The sequence below is a fragment of the Pongo abelii genome, chromosome 18, assembly GCF_028885655.2.
Source record: "Pongo abelii isolate AG06213 chromosome 18, NHGRI_mPonAbe1-v2.0_pri, whole genome shotgun sequence".
In the NCBI taxonomy this organism is placed as follows: domain Eukaryota; kingdom Metazoa; phylum Chordata; class Mammalia; order Primates; family Hominidae; genus Pongo; species Pongo abelii.
The window spans coordinates 62,091,453-62,103,643 of record NC_072003.2 but is presented as its reverse complement, the minus strand read 5'-3'; the positions used below and the strand labels follow the sequence as shown (position 1 = coordinate 62,103,643).

The 12,191-nt window shown below is 39.0% G+C and overlaps 1 long non-coding RNA gene across 1 annotated transcript in view; it reads right to left on the bottom strand.

The window, feature by feature from the left end:
• The window catches only part of LOC129050827 (uncharacterized), a 29,111-nt gene extending 18,350 nt beyond the window's left edge, over window positions 1-10,761 (bottom strand). Inside the window, exons 1-3 of the long non-coding RNA XR_008514654.1 lie at window positions 10,274-10,761; window positions 6,671-6,727; window positions 6,417-6,484 (exon numbers count right to left, since the gene is read on the bottom strand). This is a non-coding gene — a long non-coding RNA (uncharacterized LOC129050827). The remainder of the gene's footprint in view (window positions 1-6,416; window positions 6,485-6,670; window positions 6,728-10,273) is intronic.
• Window positions 10,762-12,191: the final 1,430 nt, after the last annotated feature.

The window sequence follows — 12,191 nt, the reverse complement described above, 5'->3', positions numbered from 1 at the left end:
AACTTTATATTAGAATAATGGAATTAAAGAGAATTTAAAAATACCTGTAACTCCAAACACACACTACTCAAGCATTTTCAATTTTGTGAACTGCCTTCTAGTTTTGTTCTATATAAAAATTACCTTTTTCACTTCATGATTATGTTCTAAAATTTATTAATTAGTATCTTAGCATTTTCATTTAGTTTGATTTTGTATGCACATACACACATAACACATATTTTAATGCCATCTTAATAATATTCACAATTATAACTTTATTTCCTTTTGAGCCTTTTCCTGATAATAAATTCCCGAAAGGAAGATAAGTATGTAAAGTTCCATTGGCACATTTAATGTTTATGGGTTAAGTATACAGATGCCTCTCCACTTAGGATAAGAGTTATGTCCAGATAAACAATAATGATATTTTCAATTTACAATAGGTTTATCAAAAAATAACCCGATCATAAGTCAAAGAGTGTACTGAATGCCTATCACTTTTTCACCATAGTAAAATGAAGTCCTAAGTGAGGGACCATCTGTATATAGACAGATCAATTAATAAATTAATAAATTGATAGAACTGATAGATGGTAAGTGGTTAATACAAGAGGTTTCCTCTTTATTAGTTTCATTCCAGTATTATATCAATTTTATTGCAATACCTTTAGAAGAAAAAATTGTGTGTGTTTCATACTTATTTTGTTATTTTGCTAGCCAAGTGACAATTCAATAAAGTTTTAAATTGTGTTTTATTAATAGTAATGGTTGACATCATAAGGGTTCAGTAAATATTTGTTGAGACTAGATTTTTTGTTCGTTCATATACTATTTATATTTTATCTTAAGTAATTTTCTTTGCCCTTAACTAAGTCTTTTAATTCAAAAACCTATGCTCTAGGAGATGTCTGACTAATGTTGAATGTCAAAGGTGATGATAGAAATAATCTGATCCTGTCAGTTTAATTCCTTTTTCTTAATTTTAGAACCACTAACTTCGCTTTCTAACCATAAAACTTAACAGCCAATTGGTACTTTTTTCTGTATTAGTTTTTAAAAGTTTGAGTAAAACTAAATGACATCTTGACATATATGCCTTTTCTCATAAAGGTACCTAATAGTTTTATTATTAAAGTTATTCTTGACATCTGAATATTTTATGGCAATTTATTTTTTTAAATTCAATCTGTCTTCTAAAATGGAGAGTTCTAATTCTTTACTGCCCTTAGAATAAATCAACATGTATCTCAAAAACTAGTCAGTCATGATTTTCTTTGAAAAGAAAATTAACTTAAATTGTTCATTCAAATGAAGTTGCTCTTCACTTTTTAGTTGTTACAGTTCTTTATGCTTACTAATATGAAATTATTTTGGAATCTTTATTTACAAAGTGGTTGAAAAATACTTTGTATCATGCAAACATTCTAATAAGTAGCTCAGGTAAGAAGTGATTTACCTTAATGGAAGGAGCACTGATGCTAATTAAAATGTAGATTTTAATCTTCGTGGTATCAAAGGTATTTTAAAGCTTATTATTTAAATAAATGGTCATTGATATCATCATTACCACTAAAAAAAAAAAAAAAAAAAAAATGTACCATGTAACCAGGATCCAGTCCTTTTGCTTCTCTGCAACTCACCTTACTCTTATGAAAAATGAGTGAGTTGATCTAGAACAGTGGTAGAAAAATGGGTAGTAATTAATGAAACAAGTCATGTTTAAAAGTAATGTTATTTTTTCATTCAACATTAAAATTGATTTATGTAGGATAGTGTGAAAAAATGTATATTACTTTATAATGTATTACCTGCCTTTTTAATATTAGAATGCTACCATACAATGTGGTGTTGTGTTAGTCAATGTTTTATTTTCCAAAGACAGATGAAACAACATTTCTCATCTCACTTGTTTTACCATGTTGCCTTGATACTCTTCCAATTTAATGATTGGGAATATAGCACTTTTTCTTAGATCTGATTGGGTTTGTAACAGCTGTGGCCAATAGAGTACAATGGAAATGACATTATGTAACTTCAATGGCCATGTTAGACAAGTCAATGAATTGAATTCTAAAAAAAAAAAAAAAAAAAAAAACCTTGCTTTTAAAACCAACTAAGGAGTCCAACTTTCCTGAGGTCTCCATGCTACATGGAGAGACCCCTTGCTCTTATTAAAAACTCAGCTGAGATCCTAGTCAACATCCAAATATGTGAATCAAGATGCCTTGAACATTTCTAGCCCTCAACCATTAAATCTTACCAGCTAGGGCCCCTGACATCATGAAGCAGAAACAAGCCACCCATGCTGTACCTAGTCAATTTTTCAGATTCACGGAATCCATGAGCATATAGTAAAGTGGTTGCTTCATGCCACTCACTACCGGGATAGTTTGTTCACCAGTAATAACAAGCAAATGGAAATTTAGAACTCATAAATACAGTGCTATACTATAGCTTATCGCATATATCTGGAGTACTATATTATAGTATGTTATACCATGCTGTACATAATCAAAACTTAGGACACGTGGCATTGGGTTTGGTATCAAGCAGATGCATGCAAAGCCTTGAACAGATCTTCAGTAAAAGCCGGAAGAACTTTGATAAGATGAAGGCTTACAAGACTGAGAAGAAAATACTATAAAAATTACAGTTACAGAAAATTCAGAAAAAATGTTACCTCGAGTGATATGGGAAGTATAAAATGTACGTAATGAACTTGAGGAGTTACTGAAGAATAGCTCCAGATGGAACACAGCACGTGCCATCTGCCTTTGTCTGTAATAAAATAAGCCAAGGCAGAGATGGACTAAAGAATAAACTATTTAATGTTTAAGTATATTTTGAAGGATATTTGAAGTTCCTAGAATGGTCTTTTCAAATTGTAATGGATTCTCAAAATAAGAAACATACTCTGGACCAAGATCAATTCCAGGATGAAAATATATCTAGAATTGTGAAGACCTTAGAAAGTTCTAAGGCGATGTCTCATACAACTTTTCAGAAAGACCAACTGCATATAAAGGTTCTCAAGGCCTACCTGAAAGATCCATTTTATTAAAGAAGCAGGGATTTTGACATTTTAAGGTCATGACAATCTACACAGTCCAAAGACTAGTTCAACTCTCTCCATGTCTTAATTCCAAAGTCCAAAACATGATGGGTCAATGTCCAGTACACTCCAGGGTGCTGTGGTCAGGGGTCAGGCACAGACCCAATACAAATCTTCCATGTCAGGACACTGCTCAATCAAACAAGTTAAAGTGAGCACGTCCTAGAGGAAAAAACAGCCCTAGATTTTGGATTGGTCAGACACTACTAGAAGTATGTTCACAAAGCCATCTAGAAATATACAAGGACAACTGAGAAAATGATGCATTTTGCACCAAATTCTGCTTGTGCCATTAAGAAAAAAAGAGGTTTTCTGTATTTTGTAGTGTATAATCCTATTTTCTGATTGTCAGCCAGAATCTCTACCTACAACAGCTCTGCTTAACATGTAGGTAATATGTAGATATGTACGTAATATGCATGTAATGGCTTGCCTTATCAGGCAGTGGTCCATCTAAAATAAAAGTAACATTAACAATATTACAGATATGTCTTCCTATTTTGAATGGCCACACTGAGGTCACTTTAGTAGATCTCAGTATTGAGATCACTGGAAAATAAATGAGTTTGTTTCCATAAACACAATAGTGCTTTTTATTAAATTATATCAAAGACAGATGAATACAAAGTTTACTAAAGTAACCACGAGCCTGTAGAAATTAATAAAGTATAATTCAGAGAAGATGCTGCATAAAGATGGAAGATACATAACCTGACTCTGGTTGTCCCAAAGGATAGAGTACAGAACCTTGTGGTATTTAAGCCAAGTGTTTGAATGCTATCTATTTATAGAAAAATAACATTTGTTATTTACTTGGGAGAGCTCCCACTGAAATAATGGATTTCAAAGAGAGAGACATTTCAAAGAGAGAATGTGAAATTATAAGTGTCTATACATTTTATACCACTGCCACATTTTATAACACTGCCAGAGAACTACAATGATTTCTATTGCAATTTCCTAAGGAAATTCAGTCTCTGTTCTCTAAACATAGAAGCATTGTACAACTGTCAGACAGGAAGCTCTCCCTTGAGGAAACAGACATCTCCAGTAGGACCCAACAGCTGTTGGAGGAATCTCCCAGCAGTAATATTTACAGTGCTCCATTTTAGGTGTCGTCAGTGCTAGTCATACTGCAAAATCAGTGCCATCACTATTATTGAAGCTAATGGTTAACTGAATATGAATTAAATGGCTGTTTTTGTCATAAGTGAATCAGGCAGCATACCATGTTCATTCACTCAGAGGGCAGCCGCCTCCTCAGAGCGACAGTACTAAAAGCATTTTGTCCCTTAGGAAGGTGTATTTTTCATGTTTCTGGGCACACTCAGGAATGTCACTGTCCCGTGATATTCGGGACAGCATCACGTACCCTGGGGAATGAGGAATGTCACCCTTGGTATGAGAAGTCCAAATGTCCCAGCTGTTCAGCCTTTAAAATTCAGGCACATTTCTACTTGCATTATATGAGATTAAAGTGCACAAGATTGCAAAACTCACCTAATACAAGTAAAAGCTTAAGAAAATAAAACCCAAATCCCTTGACTCATTAGGCTGTACTTCTATTCCAGATAAAATTTATCTGTTTGGAGGTGACAATGAACAAAACACAAATTGATTGACACCCTCTGTACCACTTTCAAATCACAGAGCTAGCTCTTACAAAATTAATGCTGGAATTCTGGCCTTTTGCTTCTTCATGTTATGATACATCCAATAATTAAGGCTCTGCTTTCTCTCAACATTCAACATTCTCAACATTCGCCCAGCTTTATGTGATGCATTCTTCTGTCTTCCCTCTTCATCTCTGCTCCAATCTTTTCTTTTGTTTCGTTACATTTCCTCCATTGATCATTAGTTTATACAGCTTAAAATTTTAAAAGAGTGCTTGATTCAGAGCAGATATTTCAGACATACTTGCTGAATCAAACATAAGAATAAATGTCACCGGTTTATTTTCTTGTTCTCTGCATTCATTGTCTCTTCAACATTCTAAAAATCACCATTGCTTTGAAAGCTCACTCTCAAAACTAATTTCACCATGATTTCTATCTTTCTACAGGAGCCATGACCTCCTCTCATGCATTCTCTCAATAAACAATTTATAAGCCTTACAAGGAGAGAGAGAATTTGAGATTCCAAACAATAACATAACATTACGAGAAAAAAAAGAAGAGGAGGTCAAGAGATGGAAGCAATCTAAGTATCTCTTGATAGACAAATGGATTTCCTTTTAAAGTCGTGTATGTAAACATACAAACATACGATTTGGAAATTCAGCCCTGTTTCCTCTCTTTGGCAATGTAATGACCACTCAAGCTACATTCAAAGGATACTTTCTGTAGGTCTGTGAAGCTTTGACTAACCCCTCTACCAAGAATAAATAAATAAAGTACAGTGAAATATGAAAAGCATGGATTCTGTGGCTAAATGAATTTTGACTTATTTTTGAGCTGTGGACTACAGGAAAGTTACTTTTATCTCTTAAGAGCTTCAGTTTGCTCACTCGCACAAAAGGAATAACAATACCAACTTTATAAGGGGTTGTGCAGTGCCTAGTACATGTGAGGGCTTCTGTTAATAGATGTTCTTTGCCTGTTCTCTTCTATGCTCTTAACAAAGTGTATATAACCCACCTCTCACCCATCTCATTGTGACTTTTTATACATCTTCTGTCTTCCTCGAACCCAAGCTCCCTGTGTGGCTCACAGTGCCTAGAGTATGGCTTTAGCAGTAACATCTACTGAATGACATATATATATATGAATGTGTGTGTATATGTGCCAGACATCAGAGTAGACCCATTTTTGTACTGTGTCAATCTTTTGTCAGCCCTCAAATTTTAGATACTTTTAAAATTCCCAGATAAGAAAATTTTAGGCTCATAATGTTCATGTCACACATTAGGGAGGGTAGTCACCAAAATGTGGACCTTTAAAGTGCAATTCCAGTACCCATCTCTTAATCATATCACTACCCTGCCTTTTAAACTGGGTGGGTGTAATTCATCTTCAACGATTGAAGTTCCAGAGTCCTAATAAAACTAGCAGTCATACATGGCCCTAGGCAAAAAAAGAAAAAAAAAAAGCCATGTATATGAGTACTCCTACTAACTTCTTTTAGAAATTATTTTGGTAGAGTTAGCATGCACAGAGTTACTTTTTGTATCTTGCTGAATCCCAAATGCCAATAAATTAAGATTACCTGATTGGCAGAGTAATCTGTGCAGTGGGAGACAATATGGAAGCTTGTGGCATCTCATTAACTCTCTAATTTCCTATATTGAGCAATATAAAATGATGAGGCTGAAAAGGCAATTTACCTTTCAATACAAGGAAAGCTGCTTGATTTCATTTCCAGAGAAATTAGCTCTTCTTCCTCCCTTTTAGTCTGTGGAAAATTGAAGGGAAAGAAAAATACTGTGTCGATAAGCTCTGTAAGAAATTTATGACATAAGAGGAAACAAAAACTTAGTTTACATACTATATAATGTAAAAATGCTTGTGCCAGTTTTAAAAGAAACAACTCATATTCAACAAGTATTTGTGCTGTGGACGGCCTGGAATCAACACTTACCTGTGCCGTCTCATTTAGTCCTCAATGCCGTCTGTTGACCTATGATTATCTTCACATCTATATGAGGAAAGGGAGACACACATGATTCAGTAAGTGCCCAAAGTCACACTATTAGTGTCCAAGCTGAAATTTGTACCCAGAAAGTTTAACCCCAGTGTCTGTGCTGTTCACCCCTATATTACACCAACAGAAAAGTGTGACCCAAATGAGGGTGAAATCAGAGAAGGACGGCATTGGTGTGGTGAAAACTTTGGGAACTGGGGTTGGACTTGGCGTTATCCAAGAGCCTCCATGGAGATGAGGGGTCCTCGACTTACTTTGTCTATGTATAAAGAAGCCTTTCATAACACAAAGTGCTCATCAAATCAAATTGTATTAATATACTTATTTTAACAATTCAAAATGGCTTTCTTGTAAAGCACTGGGCTTTTTTTTTTTTTCCAGATGCATTCTCAATAGTGGATGACCCTGGATGGTTTGCTCCAAATATCATTTTATACAGAGGCAATTTGGTTGTTCACTGTTTCTTAGCATTCCCTCCTTAATCAAGCTTTTCTCTCAATTGCTACATAAACACTGCTAATTCCCATCTCTATTCTCTCTGTTCAAGAGAGGAACCTTTCCCAGTGAAACTTACAGTAAGTGCTATTGAGTGATAAAATCTGGGTTCCTGGAACTAGAGAGACTCTCCCTCATCATCTATAATGCCTTCTCTCTCCCCTCCTATCACCAACCACTGCCCATGTTTCAGTGCCTGAGTCAAGTCTCACTTCCTTCCATCTTTATCAAGCACCCTCACCAACATCTTCCAGCTACACAAGGATCTTAGTTCACTCATACTGAAGTATTTGCCATTTTTTTTTAGTGTTTTTGAATAGTGGGTTTTGCCATACGGATGAGACTACAAACTCATAGAAAACAGTATGTTTGGACAAATTAGTGCAATTGTTTCCAAATTCCTCTACAAATATAAAAGTATGCAGAATTCTCATGCATAAACTAGATGCCAGTGGGAGGCTCTGGTGGAAGCTGAGAGTGCTGGCCAAGTGTGTTCATCCAGTTTCCCTGCCCTCTCCCATTTCTTTTCCAAGAAACTGTAAAATAAGTGGACAATGGAATCATAATCAGAGGGACTAAATTCAAACTCAAGCCTACTCAGTGACATCGGGAGAGTTTCCATTTATTGAGGTCTCTTTTTATTTTTGCAACGACCATCATACACCAACCTCAGGAGTGATATTTAGGCCTCAAAGAAGTGAGCAACCAGTAACGTTTTACTTTCTCCTTTTGTTTCTTGCTTTCCCTTTCCCAGACTCTGTTTTTTCTCCCATTCTTCCCACCACCCTTTTCCATGACATCTTTTTTATTGCTATGTCTATGGTAGGTCCCTGCATACATTTATCATTTCATGTCCTAAATAACAAAGATATATTTTGAATGCATTATAATTACAAGTATATACAGTATGAGGTATGCTAAGAAAAATGACAGCCACCATGTTTGTGTTATTGGACATATATTTATAGAACTATTTTTAGGTATGGAAATAGAGTTTGCATATTCATGGAGTATATTTTCCATTCCACAATACCACATTAGGCAATATATTACACCTCCTGGCCTACTTGATATTCATTGCTAATAAAGTCTCATAGAAATAAAGCTATGTGGTAATAGAATGGCAGCTTTTTATTACAGAGATGTTTCTATTATGCTAATTTATGATTTAGATGATTTACGTTAATAAGTGTAATTTCTTAATATAAACAAAACTATAGTCAAATTTTGAAATGTCTACCTCTGGCTGGCAAATTTACATACCTCACAGTTTTATTAAATATATTCTGTGGAGATAAAACACATTTTTTACATAACAATCACCTCCGGCTTTTCCAGGGAGAATTTAATGGCATAGAACAGCTGCACATCTGTAATTGTTTTACCACCTGTTCTGAGGAAGTGAAGGTTCTGACCCTACAGTGGTGATTGGATAACGTTTTGCTCATATTTCAAGGTCATGAATTCTACTTTTATCTTTCAATACCTCTAGCATGGGAGGGGGAAGGAATGTTTGATAGAGTTGATTTTCCAAGGATTGATCAGAAATTTTCCAGAAGAAAGGAATTAAATAGGGATTTACTTGATATGAACAAGATGACTGAATAACATGAGACAGCCACCATCTGTGATGAGCTTTAATTTCTTTCCTGAAAGGCAGTTATTTTAGTTTTATTTCGATACAGAAAAGGTAAAATGGTTGAGTTCAAAAGCAATGGAGGCCTTTCATTCAGGAAAAATAACATGAAAATGTGACAATATTGTTTAAATAATGATCTGTCTCTCACATACACACTCACAGAAATCACGTATGCTGATCCATGAATTTTAATTATACCACATTTAAGCAGATTGACCAATCTCAATCACAAAGGTGCTATATTGATGTCATTCCGAGCAAATATCACCATCTTTGTCCAATCACCAAAGTAGCCAAATCTGTATGTCATGAAGTTAATGGAACTGACCCAGGTGTATCAATGACACTACTTTTGGATGTCTTAAAGCGATATTAGTGCAATGACTCAGTAGATGAGGTATGGTATGGAATTCTAGTGATAGATTGCAGCTGAGACAAGAAGGAATCTTTGGTTTAATCTTATTAACTTAATTACACATTTTAAATATCTACATTTTATTCTTAGTTCTTGATGTCTTAAGACAATTTAATGGGTAGTAATGCAACGACAAAGTAAATATATTTTAAATATAACCTTTCTTTTCTAAATATTCGTTGAAAAAAGAAGGAGCAGGAGTAGGTAGGTAGGAGACTAATTTGAGAGTTTTTGTTGTCATTAGCATACATAAGAAAGTAGTAAAAATGTAGTCATGGACGTATCTGAAGTTTCGGCCTAGATTGATAATTGTCCTAGTAGTAGGAATCAGAAATGAAAGGATGGGAGCATCTTTCGGGAGTAAAGAAGAGGATGAAGCCAATGGGAGCTGCACAAAGTTTAGAGTTCTAGGCAGAGAATCCAAGAGGGACTTCCCCAACTCGGAGCTGGGAGCTGGTGTGTTTTACACTATGAGCAGCAATGTACTAGATCGCTGCTTCTCAGCTGGAAGCAATTTTGAACCCAAGAGACATTCTAGAAGTCTGGAGTCATTTTGGGTTGTTAAATTGGGGAAGTAAAAGGGGCTGCTACTAGCATCTAGTTAGAGCCTGGTATACTGCTAAGCATTCTGCAGTGTACACGACAGAGCCCCATTCCACAACAAAACTATCCAGCCCGGAATATCAATAGTGTTGAGGTTGAAAAACCATGTGATTAAAAACCCTCTTATTGACCAAACTCTAACCAGGTTTATCTGAGCCTTTTCTCAACTAAGCTTCAACTTTGACTTATCAAAACTTGAAAAACACACTAATATAGTTTCTAATAGCTCAATGAGGCCACCTCCTTAAAATTAACCTTAATTTCTTTCAACGTGCCTGCCTGGAAAAACTCAAGTCTGCCAAAATAATTTAGTGTTTGCACAACCCCGCACCTGACACGGAGTCTCTGATTCCCAGTCTCTGTGGCGGGGGTGGGGGGAAGGGCCTACCGTCAGTAAGAGCCAGTTAGTAAAACCAGAGGGGTTTCACGTGGACTACCTCCCGGTCCTGCTGTGTCTGGAATTGGTGGCTTCTTGGTCTCACTGACTTCAAAAACGAAGCCGCAGTTTCTCACGATGAGTGTCACAGTTCTTAAAGGTGGCATGTCTGCAGTTTGTTCCTTCCGAGATTCAGACGTGTTCGGAGTTTCTTCCTTCTGGTGGGTTCGTGGTCTCACTGGCTGAAGAGTAAAGCTGCAGACCTTCGCGGTGAGTGTTACAGCTTTTAAGGCAGCATGTCTGGAGTTGTTCGTTTCTCCCAGTGGGTTCGTGGTCTCACTGGTTTCAGGGGTGAAGCTGCAGACCTTCACAGTGAGTGTTACAGCTCATAAAGGCAATGTGAACCCAAAAAGCCAGCAGCAACAAGATGCATTGCAAAGAACAAAAGAACATAAAGGCTACAGCTTGGAAGGGATCCGGAACTGGTCGTCACTTCTGGCTGGGGCAGCCTGCATTTATTGTCTTATCTGGCCCCACCCACATCCTGCTGATTGGTCCATTTTACAGAGAGCCAATTGGTCTGTTTTACAGAGAGCTGATTGGTCCGTTTTGACAGGGTGCTGATTGGTGCGTTTACTATCCCTGAGCTAGACACAAAAGTTCTCCACCTCCCCACTAGATTAGCTAGATACAGAGTGTTGATTGGTGCATTCACAGACCCTGAGCTAGACACAGGGTGCTGATTGGTGTGTTTACAAACCCTGAGCTAGATACAGAGTGCTGATTGGTGTATTTACAATCCCTTAGCTAGACATAAAGATTCTCCATGTCCCCACGCGATTCAGAAGCCCAGCTGGCTTCACCCGGTGGAGCCTGCACGGGGGCTGCAGGTGGAGCTGTCTGCCAGTCCCATGCCGTGCGCCGGCACTCTTCATCCCTTGGGCGGTCGATGGGACCCGGCACCGTGGAGCAGGGGGCTGCGCTCCTCAGGGAGGCTCAGGCCGCGCAGGAGCCCGGGGCGGCGGGGCGGCGGGGCGGCGGGGCGGCGGGGCGGCGGGGCGGCGGGGCGGCGGGGCGGCGGGGCGGCGGGGCGGCGAGACACACATGGTGGGCTGCAGGTCCAGAGCCCTGCCCCGCGGGGAGGCAGCTAAGGCCTAGCGAGAAATCAAGCACAGCAGCTGCTGGCCCAGGTGCTATGCCCCTCACTGCCCGGGGCTGGCGGGGCTGGCGGGGCTGGCGGGGCTGGCGGGGCTGGCGGGGCTGGCGGGGCTGGCGGGGCTGGCGGGGCCGGCTGGCCTCTCCGCCAAGCCCTCGCCCACCCGGAACTCGCGCTGGCCAGCAAGCGCCACGCGCAGCCCTGGTTCCTGCCCGCGTCTTTCCCTCCACACCTCCCCGCAAGCTGAGGGAGCCGGCTCCGGCCTTGGCCAGCCCAGAAAGGGGCACCCACAGTGCAGCGGCGGGCTGAAGGGTTCCTCAGGCGCGGCCAGAGTGGGCGCCAAGGCCTAGGAGGCGAGGGCTCGGATAGCGAGCGAGGGCTGCGAGGGCTGCCAGCAGCTGTCACCTCTCACTGCTTTTTAGTTTTTCACTTCCCTCATTCTACTGAGCCCCTGCTCACTTCCTCCCTATTTCCTCATTATTTGTTTATTTTTATTTTTTTGAGACATAGTCTCACTCTGTTACCCAGGCTGGACAGCAGTGGCCCAACCACAGCTGACTGTATGTCCTGGCCTCAAGCAACCCTCCTACCTCAGCCTCCTGTGTAGCTGGGACTATAGAAACAAGCCACCACACCTGGCCAATTTTTTATTTTTGTTTCTGTAGAAACTAGGTCTCACCATGTTGCCCAAGCCGGTCTTGAACTCCTGGGCTGAAGCGATCCTCCTGCCCTTGGCTCTCAAAGTGCTGGGATTACAGGCATGAGCAATCATGC